Source organism: Pinus tabuliformis, chromosome X (assembly GCF_031772625.1).
Source record: "Pinus tabuliformis cultivar Carrire ecotype Pingquan chromosome X, CPIR1, whole genome shotgun sequence".
NCBI lineage: Eukaryota > Viridiplantae > Streptophyta > Pinopsida > Pinales > Pinaceae > Pinus > Pinus tabuliformis.
In genome coordinates, this window is record NC_142308.1 from 210,504,507 (window position 1) to 210,514,933 (window position 10,427).

Here is a 10,427-nt window from a genome sequence, read left to right on the forward strand (position 1 = left end):
TCAATGTTTGGTGAGCTTATATTTAAAAGAGAAATGTAGAAGGTCAATTATTGAGAAAAGGAGGAAATGAAAACCTCAATTATAGGAAAAAAATTATTTTCTTTCATTTTTGTATTAAATGTACTCATCAAGTCCAAATATTGTTGATTCGATAAACATGTGATGTCGACAATTTTACTCTATTCATTAACCTTCAATGCGATTTCTTTGTTATGTAACATTTTCAAATCTACCATATCAGTATTGGGGAAATTGTTTCTTTCCAAGAAGAATTTATTCCTCTTTTGTATGCTCCTATTAAACTATCAAAGTTTTTGAGATCTCATAAAATATCAGAAAGTTCAAATTTCCTTCAATGTAAATGCCTTGTTGTTAAAAGAGTACATACTGCTAGGAAAGGAAGGTAATAAAACTATTCTCATTATTTTCTAGTGAATATGAGCTCATCACTTAGCTAGATGGAAATATTGTTCCTTACCTGAGATGGAAGGAAATGGATTGCTTACATGCCCAAGAAGAGCTAACTCAGGTGAGACCTTTGAGAGCAAACTCTAAGAAGGATTGACTCCACACCAAATAAGTAAGTAAGGTTGGTATGGGATGATCCAAACAACAACAACCCTTGCATCAAAAAAATGCATTAAAACTTTTAAAGGTGGAGCTAAAGTATGCATGCTTGTCCTTTTTGCCTTTGTTTAAGGTGGGACAATGCCCATTCCTCTAATTTGGCTCGCAATGTAAGATTGTATAAAGCTTTTTTTTTGTTTTTTGATTTCTTTTGTTATTTTTTAATTTTTTTTTTGCACCGATGAATATAACACAGATTTGTTTCAAAAATAAAGAAACAAGGAAATAATAACTTACCAAAGGGATTTCTGATTTTTGTCCCAACCCTAAAACCCACCACAATAGCAAGGCATAGAATTATGAGGGCATAGTTAACCTCTGGAGAGTAAATCTAACCCTCATTTTCTCATGAGGTATGAAAAATATTGACTTGAGGGAAAATCAAGAGCCATTAATTGTTTTATAATTGAGAAGGTTGCAGAAATAAATGCTTGGCTGACAAATATTTTTGCTAAAGTGGTAGCGATAAACATTGGCCAAGACACAACATTTGGTATTGACTTGTAGAATGTATCACTTACATTTTCTATATTCTTGATCAAGTAAGTTGCATGGCTAGAAAATGTGAGAATTAGAGCTGGATAAACCATCATATAAAAGGAAATCTACAATTTGTATCAAGAAGTAGAAATTTCTTATGATTCTAGTCTATGAAACACATATAGGACTTAGATGGAATAATGTTTTGATTGCCCAAATCATTTGAACATGAATAAATCTCCTACCAAAGTGGCCCAAGTTAGCAAGCATGGCCTCCACACCTGTTTTAAATAGATAGAAGGTTACATAAGGCATTGTCTCTTTTTCTAACAAGTGATTAGAGGATATATACTCTCAGATATGAAATTAGTGTTTAACAATATAAGAAAATATATTGCTTTGACTTGAGAAAGGAAAGAAAATTCAAAGGTATTATGGCATACATTATAAAATATCTTCAATTGAGCACAAACCTGTTACACATAAGAAAGCACTCCCACCATCAACTATCCTTGCTTATAAGTTAACATTTTTTAGTTTTCAACCATCTCTAATGAACATGACAAAGATTGTGAAAATATCAACTTCACATGTTGTTTATGTCATGAAAATGGTTATTTTCAGAAAGTTTGTCTTATCAATAAAAAGGATCACCTTGACCTTAACATATAATCTAGTCAGAATAAGATCACCAATCTTGAGGTAAGGTTCTCACCTATTGAATATGAATTCTCATCAAAATTCAGATTCAGAGGCTACCTCCAAAACCCAAAAATATTGTAAAAAGTATAGTAACCCATTGGTAATGAAATAGTTCAGCAAAATAAATTTGAAAAACGTATGATAGAGCTATTAATTGACCAACTACATTGTTACAAAATTAGATCCAATGCTTTTGAAATAAGGCTTATGAAGCAAAGAAAGATTTTTTATAGTCAAAATGATGGGAAATCCTCATATATAGTACTTGTGGAGCATCCAGTAGAAAAGCACAAGTGCAACATCCAATAGAAAATCACAAGCTAGTTAATGATGTGCCCCTTCTAGCAAGTTCAAATATAGGGGTGATGTTGTCAAAGGTTTTCTAAAAGTCAATCCCCATGTCACTCTTCTGAGTAAGAAAGGGAAGGAAAATAAATATGAAACTATTAATCTTCTACAAAGGGACCGAGTTTTGTAAAGGGAAGACAGAAATGTAAGCACATTAAACTTATACCAATGAATCTAGGTTCAAATCTCAGCAAGAATAGAACTTGCAAAATGAGTTCCTGGTGGATTTTGACCATGTTTCAAATTCAAAATTCATTCAGAAGAAAAGTTAGGTGGCATGGAGTGATAAAAGTACAATGTACCTACAGAGCCCCGAGGGAGAAGGGAGAGAATTTCAAAATGCGTTCATAAGTATGACAAGATTCCTTCATGTCTCTAAGATAATAATGTGCCTACACCTTCAGCAATTTACACTCTATCTCATATGGTTTCACTAACCTCATTTTGTCAAGGGTTTCAACAATGCCATGTACATTGCACTTCATCATCATGGTATACAACAAAATCTTAAGAGAGTTCATGTCATTGGGTCATGTTTTTAGATATTCAATGACCAAAGCTTCCCCTCCATATCCATCCCCTTCTTCTTCTCCTTCCTTGAATTGTGTCGTGGGAGTTGGAATGGTAAAATAATTTAGTTGGCTATCAATGGCGGAGAAGGAATTTAGCAGGGCGCTCCTCCACATGCCAATGCAGTCCTACAAAGCATCGAGCCGAAGGCATTGAAAATAGCTAGAAAACCTGCCAGTAAGAACATGATAGCAGGCTCTTCTATCCTTTCCTTTTCTTCCGGTGGGGCTGAGTCTGGCCAATCCCTAAAAATGGTGGCCACTAACTTTGATAATTTATTATTATTAAATCCCAAAAAATTATTTGGGTTTTGTTTGGAATGTAATTATTTTTTAGGCCTTATTCAACCTCTCCATCTTGGAAAAATAGTTTTAGGGTTCGATCTTAGTGCATCCCCGACACTACTTCCACACCACCACACCTCGTTCAAAGTCAATGTGGTACGTATTTTTTCTAGTCAAAATTTCAAGTTGACAAGTTGGCTACCATTAATCCTACCTCCATTTTTTAGTGGGAAACCAAAATGTCTATGTTTGATGGACCATCCATTTGGAGTTGGGCACCCACACAACTGTAATATCCCTATCCCATCCCCTCCATCTAGTTATTAGTAGCTAGCTTGCAAACCCAATCCAAGTCAGTTATATTTTGAGGAGTGCCAACTATGTGAACATATACAAGAATAATAAAACCTTATGTGAGGGGAAACATTATAGTTTATCTAAATTAATTTAAGAATAGTAGAACCTTGTCTTATAGCCTAACTTACCCATTTTCAAACATGAGCAGGTAAAAATAAGTTTCAATGGGTGTTAAAGAGAAAATAAATACATACAAACTTTAAAAGCAGCCACAACCTCCCCACCCAACTTTTTAAGCATTCACAGGGGGATTCTATTCTTCCCACAACATTTTGATCAAATTCCCCATATAGAATTGAATTTCTTATTTTTATAGAAAAAAGGGAAAATACGAGAAGGAGAAAGTAAGATGGAGTTCGAATCTCTGCAAAGTGCTCTCGTTGATGCAAAGAAGATGTCCAAACCCTATGTCAAACTTTAGCTAAAGAAAATTAAATAGAAATTAAGATTTATCTTGACTGGAAAAAGCACCTCCATCAAGAACTTATGGTGCTCGCATACTTAATATGCTTCTGATATGACGGTCCACCAAGGTCACCTAGATAAAACTCATTCTCTTGTGAACTCTCATAGGGTGAAATCTGAAATGCTAGAGGCAACCTTCAAATTACACTAAATTATTTCCCTCCCTCTTCCTATTTCATGCCATGATGCCCGCACTATAGATGGTCATCATATAAGTAGGGGCTTCACGAGAATAACCTTGGGGTGCATCGAACCTGCTGGTGTCCCATTTGGTGTTGTACAACTCAAGCGACATGATTCTTAGGTCGACGTCTCAAGTTCGAGACTCTACCCCTAGGGCTGAAATTCTCCAGAGCATGGAGGTGTAGGTGAGGAGGTCATCAACTCCAGTAAAGATAGCAGAGTACTAGATATAGCCGTATTTTAGCTTCGGTTTCTTAAGGAAGATGTCACTACGAGCTCCAAGTCTTTAAGATATATGCAAATTTTTAAGTGGAGGGAGGACAAAAAAAATGAAAGAATCCTGTTTGTTGGTGTGAACAGTGTCTGCTCACCCAAAGCCCGCAGAGGAAATGCCTATCAATGTACTTATGAGGGAAAATTTTATAATTATTTTATTTTGTATTTTATTTAAATACAAGAATAAAATAATCATAATTTTTGAATGTTTTTATTGAAAATTTTATATTTATATAAAAATATAAAGAAATGAAAAAAAATATATTTTTAATGAGATCAAATTGTTTATGATTCATTAAGTGAAATTGAAATATAATTTATAGGAAATAAGTAATTAAATGAAGTCCAAAAAATTGGATCAAAACTTTAGAATCATAGTTCTAATCGTGTCTTTTTAGCATTCATTATTTAAGAAATAAATATTCTACAATATCCAATTTACTTTTATGAATTCTAAATTTAGCCTCTCCTATATGCCAAATACATTTTCATCTCTATTACAATATACCATGTCAATTTATTTTGTCTATATGTTCTCTCTTACGAAATGGCATTGTGACTTAACCTGTTTTGAGCTGGCATGATATACTGGATTGTTTTCTAATTTGATAGAACTTTTGTTATCAAACTTGATGGAACTTTTCTTATCAAACTCGATGGGAAAAGGTACTCATTGTTTTTGTTCAACATTTTCAAGGATCCACTAAAGCAATATCACATCACAAGTAACATTGCAAAGTGTTTTGTATTTAACTCATGTTGATGGCAAGGAAATAATTGGTTGTTTCTTATTTCTCCACGATACAACTCCACATCCTATACTGAACACATATCCATAGGTCGATTTTCTATCATCTAGATTTCCAACCCAATTAGAATCAGAATGACCTGTGGACTTAATAGTAAGTTCTTAGCATATGAATTCCAAGATCAATAGTTCATTTGAAATATTGAAGGACCTTCTTTGCAACATGCTAATGACTATTATGAAGCTTAGCCATGAGTCGACTAAGCACACAAACTTAATAAGAAATATATGATCTTCAAATTTTGTTCTAATGGAGTAGAAATTGCCTTATATTCAGTCATATTAAATCTCTTGAGTAAATCCTTTATATATTTAATGTGTCTGATTAACTTCTTACCATTGTCCCTCCATTCCTCGAGACCTAAAAAATAGTACAATTGTCAAAGCTCCTTCATCTGAATTGCCTATGAAAACTATATTTTCATATCTTCAATCAACTAAGTCATATGCCTCATTATTATTAGATCATCAATATATAAAGAGATCAAAGCATTTTGTTCATTTTTATCTGACTTGATATACAAATTGGAATCACTTTTACCTTTTAGAAAACCCTGTTGAAAGAAGAAGGTGTTTATTTTCACATACCAAGACCTCGGTGGCTATTAAGTCCATATAAATATTTCTTTAGCCTGCAAACAAGATGTCCATGATTATGCTTTACAAATGTTTATGGTTGCACAAGAAAAACCTCTTATAATTCTCCATTTAGAAAAGACGATTTGAGATCTAACTGATATAGCATCCAATTATATATAGTAACTAATGCTATCATTATTTTTGTTGTTTTCATTTTCATTATAGGCGCCAAGGTATCCTTATAATCTATACCTTATTTTTGTGAGTAAGTGTTTGCAACCAATCTTGCCTTATCTTTGTTTTTTATACCATCAATATTAAATCTAAACATGCACAACCACATTGAACTTATGGGGATTTTATTCTTTAGAAGTTTTCTTAATTCCCATGTTTAATTTTTTATATTAGAATTATACCGTTCTTTCATAACTTTCATCCATTCTTTATGATCTTTAGCTTCTTCAAAATTTTAAGGTTAGTTTACATTCATGACTTGAGTCGTTGATGTATAGTGTTTTATACCTTGTAGGTGTTTGAATTTGTCATGTTGATTTCCTTGGTGCTAAATTTCTCTATGGTGGTCCTTCATCTCTTTTTCTCTGTGGACATTATCCATCTCTTCATAACATACTTTGACTATTTGAGGTGTCCATGCAACTTGAGGCTTATCATGAACCTATTCAAAAACTTCTTCTTTTTTAACATTTTCATCATTTCCTTCAAGAAAATGCCATACATCATCATGACCATCATCTTTTCATTTTTCATCTACATGTTCAAGGACTAAAACATCTACGCTTGTGAAGACTTTATGAACGATGGGATCAAACAATTTATATGATTTTTGATTTGTACAATAACCAAGAAAAAAATACACTTGATTTCCATGGTATGAAGCTTTATTCTATCTTCTTAGGGAATATGTGAAAATTTCATGTTCCTATAAATTCTCAAATGTCTAACTTATCTTTTAAAGCCAAAAGATGTTTCAAAAGGTGTTTTATTCTCTAATGTTTTGGTAAGACTACAAAATTAAAGGCTTCAACCCAAAAACCATTAGAGAAACCTTTACCTTTTACTATTCTCGAAGCACATTCAACCAATGTTCTATTCTTCCTTTTAATCACTCACTTTTGTTGAGTGGTATGTGATATTCCATAATTTTATAGAATCTGATTGTTTTTGCAACATTTAATAAAGAGTTATGATGTGTGTTCTCCCCTTGGATTTGATCGAAAGATCTTGATGTACGAGCATATTTGTTTTTCAAACATATTCTTATATTCTTTAAAATACTCAAATACATCACTTTTCTTCCATATAAAATAGGCCCAAATATATCTTGTTCTATCATTAATAAAAATTAAGAAAATAATATGATCACAAAGATTTATTTTTTTGCAATAAGACCACATATATAAATATACATTAATTATATAATATTTTGTTTCCTTTCATCCACATGTGTATGAAACTCTTCTCTATATTGTTTATCTAATGCACATCCCTCAAATTCGATATACTCATTCTTAAGAATTGGAACGCCATCCATCATTTTTTTTCTAGAGTAACATAAAATTATTATGATTTTGATATCCATACATTCGATGCCAGGATTTTCCCATTAACATTATAGTTGATCCCATTAGACAACATGAAATATATATATCCATAACATGTAATTCCATGATATGCATCATCTCTCATATAGATATGAACACTAAAAGTTCCTTCATGAAATATATCAAACCAATCTATATTTCATGACATATGAAGTCAGACACAAAAATCAGTTAACAAAGCATTGACATCACCGTTTTCATTTGATAAAGAAACATAAAAGCAAACACCCTGAGATTTTTGGAATTATTAATTACAAAGGCTCTGTTATAAAAAAAGTTTCATGTATTCCTTCTACGTTTGAATTAAGCATATTTCCTTTACAAACAATCCTTAGCAAAATGACCAATATTAGCACAATAGTAGCATGCATCATTTTTCTTGATATTTGTTCTTGATGGTGGTGGCGTTCATTGACATTACTTTGCATGTGACTTTCCCCCTTTATTTCTCTCATACAATTTTTCTTTAAATGGTTATTTCCCTTTTGCCATCAATACGAAATCTGAACTTTGTGATATTAGATTAAGGTTCTTTCTTCCTTCTTCCTCCTACATAGAAATACCTACTAATTCATGAAATGTGTGGGCGTCTTCTTCCCAGCTGCAATACCCATAATGAACCTTTCATATTCATCCAACCTGCCATAAAAATACCTACTAATTCATGAAATGCGGGTGACTTCTCCCTAGCTGCAATACCCAAAATGAACATTTCATATTCATCCAACATGCCATTCAATGTAATAGTAATTAAATTAGTGCTTGAAATGTTTTCTTCCTTATTTTATTCTAAAAATAAAATTATTGATGTTTTCATTCCCTTTCATCTTAATTGAAAGAAGATTACTCTTTTAAAAACAAGACTCAATAAGTGTTTTTCATCTCATACAACTCCTTCCTTCTTGTCCATGTTTCTCATTAGATCTTTTACAATCTCTAATAGGATGAATGATATTGTCATTTATTATCATTCTCAAGAGCACATTTACATTTTCCTTGATTTGTGGTCACTCCGAATCCTAAATTAGGAGCGTTGCAGTTTCTGGGACTTTTGTCTTAACTTCGTCATCAGATATAATTGGCCAGACATTATAGCCTTCCCCTTCACTGGTGTGTACATCTTAAATTTCCAATTCCCCCTTCCACTAGTGTGTACATCTTAAATTTCCAATTCACATTGTTTTTCCATCGAACTTAATTGACTTATTTAAATATGATTCAACCAATAGGTTTTCCATTTTGACACACTAAAAGAAACACTGCAATTTTAAATTAACGAAAAAAGTATCTGAAAATTGCATCTTATTCCTGGTTCCTCGTTCATGCAGGCTCCACACTTCAAGATTGTGTCCATATTCCATGCCTTTGTCAAGTTCTCTCCATAGGCTTCATGTAGTGCACACCTCTATTGCATGCCTTTAACTTCATCCAGGTTTACATGGCTCGACTCAGTTCACGTAACTGTTTTACATGGCTTACACAATTTCTCCACTATTGGAATATCTAATTCCTACTTGTCTCTAGTTGCGATTCTTACTAAGTAAGGAGTCTGTTCCTAGTAGTTAGGATCTATTTCCTAGTGTAATGTGTGGTTGAGAGATTTCCTCAACCAACTAATTGTGTGTGCATGTATATATGTAATTACATTTGATTAATGAATGATAGACAATATCAAAGCTTATCTTGGTATCATGGTATCAGAGCCCTGAGGGCTAGCCCCTCCTGGGCTAAGGGAAATAAAGAGTTGGGCAAATGGTTTTTTTTGTTTGTCCATCATAAAGGATTCATACCTCCATTTGAGATGGTGACTTGAGGAGGAGGTCCACCGCACCACGCCATTTTTTTGGCACGGCTTCATTGTTTGAAATTTTGCAGGAGAAGTCCACCTTTGCATGTTATTTGGAAGATCCATGAAAGTAGCAAGACCATCGATGATAGCACATGTCCGAGGATATCTCCTGTGAATCGTTGGCTTACAGTAGTCTCATTCAAGCTCAGTGGGAGACTGTAATCAGTGGATTGCTTGAGCACTTCACCAGAAGAGAAGCGGTGGTTGTGGCGATCGACCCCTAAGATTTGCTTCAAGATCTGTGGTTCTTTGGTGGACCTATGGATCAGATCTATGGCTGTTCGATGGATCTATGGATCAGATATGTGGTTCTATTGTTGTGCAGGTCGATCTTCAGGTGGACCATACTCAGTGGATTATTAACGTGGGCTGTGTGAGCGGATCGGAGTGTGAGCAGTGGTGTGATCGATTCCTTCACATTTCCTATGTCCTTGAAGTAGCCTAGACCGAAAGATTTTGCTGTGCAATATTTTATCAAGCAAGATAGCAGTTGAGCCGACGGTGCAGCGTGGTCGAGCCGGTGGCGTTGGATGGGTTTCCATGAATGCCATGGCTTCTCTGTTGTATGGGCCATGCTTTGGTGACCAAGTAAGAAAGATCTGTGGATGTGTTGTTTCCTGGATAAATGGTCTCTTTGTGGATTCACCGCAAAGAAATCAGGTCTGCGTGGCCTGGGAGGTGCAGGATTTCCATCCGATTTAAAATGGTCATTTATGCCAAAAGTATCAGATGGAAGACCATCATATCTTGTTGTGAATGCCGATGAGAGTGAACCGGGGACCTGCAAAGATAGAGAGACTATGAGACATGATCCCCACAAGCTTATTGAGGGATGCTTGATTGCAGGTGTCGGTATGCATGCTAGTGCTGCATACATTTACATTAGAGGGGAATATGTAAATGAGAGGAAAGCCTTACAAAATGCTCTCAATGAAGCATATGTAGCAGGATTCTTAGGGAAAAATGCCTATGGTTCAGGTTATGATTTTGATGTTCATATAAACTTTGGAGCTGGTGCTTACATATGTGGGGAAGAGACTGGTTTACTTGAGAGCTTGGAGGGAAAACTAGGCAAGCCTCAATTGAAACCTCCGTTTCCTACCAATGCTAATCCTTATGGCTATCCAACAACAGTTAAAAATTTGGAGACAGTGGCTGTTTCGCCAACCATACTCCACAGGGGCCCTGAGTGGTTTGCCAGCTTTGGGCGCAAGAACAATTCGGGGACAAAGCTTAGCTTGGAGGAGAAGTTCCAGCTGATACACAGTGTGGGGGAG

The 10,427-nt window shown here is 34.5% G+C and overlaps 1 pseudogene; it reads right to left on the bottom strand.

The window, feature by feature from the left end:
- Nucleotides 1–2,459: 2,459 nt before the first annotated feature.
- LOC149139103 (uncharacterized) lies at nt 2,460–9,140 on the bottom strand (annotated as a pseudogene).
- Nucleotides 9,141–10,427: the final 1,287 nt, after the last annotated feature.